At 40.2% G+C, this 5428-nt stretch overlaps 1 long non-coding RNA gene across 1 annotated transcript; it reads left to right on the forward strand.

Moving 5' to 3' along the window:
* The first annotated feature begins 1689 nt into the window (after nucleotides 1–1689).
* LOC117193340 lies at nucleotides 1690–2762 on the forward strand. Its single transcript, XR_004474574.1, has 3 exons — nucleotides 1690–1740; nucleotides 2118–2161; nucleotides 2469–2762. It is a non-coding gene; the product is annotated as an uncharacterized LOC117193340 (long non-coding RNA).
* The last annotated feature ends 2666 nt before the right edge of the window (nucleotides 2763–5428 follow it).

Genomic DNA, 5428 nt, shown 5'->3' on the forward strand with positions numbered 1-5428 from the left:
TGTATGAGAACACTTCTCATCAAAACTTCCCATGTGCTATAATTGTTTTCGTCTAGTTTCTCAATATTGAAATTCATATTTCCACTCATTTTTTATACTTATTGTCCCACAGTGCAAAATTTGTAACTGTCGATCGTCTCATGCACAAAGCAACTACGACGACAATACTGTTGTGCGTGTCTTTCTTTTGTTTTTTCGTTTTCTTTTAAGTATCCCTCCGAGTTGCTGTTTACACACACACACTCGCGATTTTCTATGCCTTGGTATACACACTTTTGGGTATACACACTCGCGGTTTTGTGCGGCTTGGCATACGCACTTTTTGGTATACACACCGCAACTCTACGGTTATACCCGATACTAAGTCAGTATGGCTCTCCTCCGGCAGACGCCGCTAATATTAAACGACACGACAAAGAGTGCGTGCGAGAGAGACAGGGGCGAAATTTTGAGATATACGTTTTATAGTGAGATCTAACAGGAGTGCGGATACCAAAATTGGGTGCTCTAGCCTTAATAGTCTCTGAGATTTGTGAATATCCCCAGATTTTCATCCTTTGCGGGGGCGGAAGGGGGTGTGGCGAAATTTTGAAACAAACTCGTCTTTTGCAGGACGGGCAACGGGACATTGACAAGGCGGAAGCTCCCTGCCCCAGGCTCGTTTCATAATGCCGTTGGGTAAGTTGTCCTGGTCGCTGTCGTCGCTGCCAACGTCGTTGCCCTTGCCCTCCTCCTGCTCCTCCTTCTTCGAGGCCTCCTTCTTTGAGCCTGAACTCAATTCTGTTTTTTTTTTTACTTTTGATTTTAGATTATTTCCCAAATAGACGGCATAAGAAAAAATGCTGCAAACATTGAGTTGAATCCACCGCTCTACTTCTTCTCTGTTCCGTGGTTTCATTTCTTTTATCATTTTCCCTCATTTCTTGTATGTCAACTAAACGGAAAACCCAAAAAACTTAAAAAAATCATTAAATTGAAAATGAAAATACAAATAAAACCTTCAAGAATATCGACACATCGAAGGCGCCGAATCTTCGGGCTCGAGTCAGTACGAGTGCAACGAGTGCGACTGCCAGGTGTATGAGGAGATCTTCCGCACCGACGGGGAGTACATCGAAGGCGCCGAATCTTCGGGCTCGAGTCAGTACGAGTGCAACGAGTGCGACTGCCAGGTGTATGAGGAGATCTTCCGCACCGACGGGGAGTACGAGTGCCAAGGGGCGCTAACTGACTCCGATTCAGATATGGATGATACCCGCCTGTCGCCGGTTCATTTCGATTACACCTTCGGCCTCGGCGACGAGCAGTCGCAGGTGAATCGCATTCTGGGCTAAGACAATCGATGAACTGCAGTTGATAATGCACGCTTATATCATGAAGTATAGTTTGTATATATAATCCGTTCGTCGTATATAATCGAAGGCGCCGAATCTTCGGGCTCGAGTCAGTACGAGTGCAACGAGTGCGACTGCCAGGTGTATGAGGAGATCTTCCGCACCGACGGGCAGTACGAGTGCCAAGGGGCGCTAACTGACTCCGATTCAGATATGGATGATACCCGCCTGTCGCCGGTTCATTTCGATTACACCTTCGGCCTCGGCGACGAGCAGTCGCAGGTGAATCGCATTCTGGGCTAAGACAATCGATGAACTGCAGTTGATAATGCACGCTTATATCATGAAGTATAGTTTGTATATATAATCCGTTCGTCGTAGGTTACAAGATATAACCGTCGTTCAGGTAAAATATAGCCACAAAATATTCTTAGCCTTTGCCATTGCCATTGCCTTTGATCTAGAGTCATCTTGAATCGCTCACTCACCCTCAACCCGCTAGCAGGTAGCTGTCTAGGTTCCACTCCACTCTATTCTATTCTACTCTATTCTGTTTAGATCTCATTACGGATGCACTATCAATCGTATCTCTATACATATATATCTATCTAGCTCTCCGTGAGCCCATTCTTGTTAGTTTAGATACACTCGTATTCGTATGTTTCATGTGTTGGCTGCTTGTCTGAAAATCTGAAAAAGGAATCGAATGAATTATCTTTGTTTTGGTTCGTTCTGGTCTTATAAATGACACATATGTTTACCGCAAACTTGATACAATTTCAGATTTCGACGAATCTCAATCATATAACCAAGAGTGGACCGAAAAGGTAAAGGATTTCGCTCCGAAATCCTCCTCAAACTGATTATTGACGTTGTTCTTGTCGCTGCATATCTTTACTTATGATTTGTACTCCTATTACTACTCGTACTATGCACTCGATTCAACAATCATACTCGTATATTTGATCTATGAACATATATATATCTCTCTATGTATATCCTGTAGCTAGTTTAGTTGATTTCCCCTTTTTGATTGCCTTTGCATGCCAGAGTTTACTTGAGTACGGCTATATCGTATGTTTAACATTGCAGTTCATCATATTTAATCGAAATTTTCTCCCATCCTCCCCGCAGGCAAATGCGAATAGCCAATGGCAGGAGCAGTTTGCACAATGGAGTCTTAATTCACAAAACAACTAATTCGTCTCAGTGGACCAGTGAAGGCAGAGCTGGAGGCAGCTGATACGACGATACGAAGAAGACGACTCTCGCTTAGCTTTTTACCCTAATTCTTATTTTGACTTAGAGCAATTTATTTATTGATTATTTTATGGAGTAGTCGTAGCCTACACTACCTTAATCCCTCCAATATATTTATATGATTATTTTATGCAAACACACGGTAGACAGTAAAGAAGCAATGAATAAGACTCGCAGTTGCACTGCACTCTTAAGTCGCAAATCTCTTGAATCTCGTGGAAACTTTCGATGGGAGCATAGATAGATCGAGGGTTTTTATACCCGATACTCATAATGAGTATTGGGGTATATTAGATTTGTGGTAAAAGTGGATGTGTGTAACGTCCAGAAGGAATCGTTTCCGACCCCATAAAGTATATATATTCTTGATCAGCATCAATAGCCGAGTCGATTGAGCCATGTCTGTCTGTCCGTCTGTCCGTCCGTCCGTATGTCCGTCTGTCCGTCCCCTTCAGCGCCTAGTGCTCAAAGACTATAAGAGCGAGAGCAACGATGTTTTGGATCCAGACTTCTGTGATATGTCCCTGCTACAAAAATATTTCAAAACTTCGCCCCGCCCACTTCCGCCCCCACAAAGGACGAAAATCTGTGGCATCCACAATTTTAAAGATATGAGAAAACCAAAAACGTAGAATGTAGAGAATGACCATATCTTTAAGACTGCGGAATCTGAATTGGATCGTATTATTATTATAGCCAGCATCAAGAAAACAATTTCATTTTTTCTCGCCCTGTCTCTCTCTAACACACACGTAGCATCGGCGGCTTTGCTTAGAGTAAAACATTAGCGCCTAGATCTCAGAGACTACAAAAGCTAGAGCAACCAAATTTGGTATCCACACTCCTAATATATCGGACCGAGACGAGTTTGTTTCAAAATTTCGCCACACCCCCTTCCGCCCCCGCAAAGGACGAAAATCTGGGGATATTCAAAAATCTCAGAGACTATTAAGGCTAGAGTAACCAAATTTGGTATCCGCACTCCTGTTAGATTTTACTATAAAACGTGTATCTCAAAATTTCGCCCCACCCCTTCCGCCCACACAAAGGACGAAAATCTGTTTCATCCACAATATTGAAGATACGAGAAAACTAAAAACGCAGAATCATAGATAATGACCATATCTATCAGATTGCTGAATCTGGATCAGATCGGATCATTTTGGTAGCCAAAAGCAAGAAATCAATTTTCAGTGGCTACGCAGCGCCCGACGTCACGCTCAGACTGATTTTCTGTCTCTCTCGCACGCACTCTTTGTCGTGTCGTTTAATATTAGCGGCGTCTGCCGGAGGAGAGCCATACTGACGTAGTATCGGGTATAACCGTAGAGTTGCGGTGTCCGCAGCAACTCACAACGTTCCCCCTCGTTTTAATTTTGGTTTTTACGATTTCGTATTTGGCTTTTAGACTTTTAAGCGCCTCCGTAAGCGGATATTTATTAACAAAGTGAAAATCAAACACGTAATGCAAGTACAAATACGATATAAACATTTAAAAATGTACTTAATACTAGATACTTGATATTTGTTGAGAAATCAGAAACAAATTCTAAGCGCCTGATTCGTGGTAGGTCCAGATCGGCAATCCAATATAATGGATATGAAATATACACTTTGATATACGGTAAAGCCAATAACTATTTAAAAGAAAAGAAAATAAATTCCAATCCAATGTTGAACACTAAACCGAAACTAGGAGCATGAGCAGCATCGCGATCCAATTCGATTTAATTTCTATTATTATCACTTTATAATATTCATTCATAAAAAATTGTATACAATATAATCATATAAAGCATAGATCACGAGATAGAAAACGAAAACAAAAACCACAGAAATTAATAGAAAGTATACATTAAATACTGAAAAATATTACAAAATGAGAAAACTAAATAAAACCACATTTTAAACAATCAAACAAACAATTTTTTAAATTCCTTATTAATGCAATCAATGCCTCCATCGATATTCAACCTAGCCGGAATAGATTGTTCACTATGCGGCCGAACCAATTTAATTTCGTTTAAGCGTGAAGGGGAAAAGTTATGAGTCCAAAGTAATAAATAATATTAACATTTGAAAAAATCTAAGTGTTATTGATTGCGCGCCCAATTAATCTTATCTTATCGATATATTTTATACTCTTTACAGCACTGATATTCCTCTTACTGATGTGTTTTGCAGCACTTCACCTTCACTTCACTTCACTATCAGGAAATCATCGGTACAGTGATATCGGTGTTCTTCCAGCTCTAGTCCACCGTTCCGAAGTTGTAGAGGCGCAATTTTCAAATGTATGAATTTACTTTTCAGTATATTTTCACGTCGAAATTGAGTTGAAGGTATATTTACGGTACATTGGTTAAAAATGGTATATTTCATGAATTTCATCAATATAGTAAACTTGCATTTTTCAAACAATTTCTATTTGGCGAGCATGTATGTTGATTAGATGGTAATCCTAAGCCGAATATCAAAATCGAGCAATATCAGATCTGATCATTGACAGTACGATTTATACATTTGCGACTTCGCGAAAATTATGAATCTTGAAGAATTTTAGCGCTGTTTAGGTGGTATCACTAACCATACAGGTATCGTGGTAATAAATTAAAGATAAAGGATAGGATGGACCTACAAAAGTAATTATTGCTCTTATTATTATTATTTTCCGCGGTTTAACTAAAGTTGTTTTATATTTACGCTATATTTTGAAAATGAAACGGCATATTTTGGTATATTTCTGAGGGTCAGACGATATATTTGATCGAAAAGTGCGCGGTCACACTGACTGCGCTCCAAAGCTGTAGAGGCGCAATTTTCAAAGCGACAGT

This window comes from Drosophila miranda, assembly GCF_003369915.1.
Source record: "Drosophila miranda strain MSH22 chromosome Y unlocalized genomic scaffold, D.miranda_PacBio2.1 Contig_Y2_pilon, whole genome shotgun sequence".
NCBI lineage: Eukaryota > Metazoa > Arthropoda > Insecta > Diptera > Drosophilidae > Drosophila > Drosophila miranda.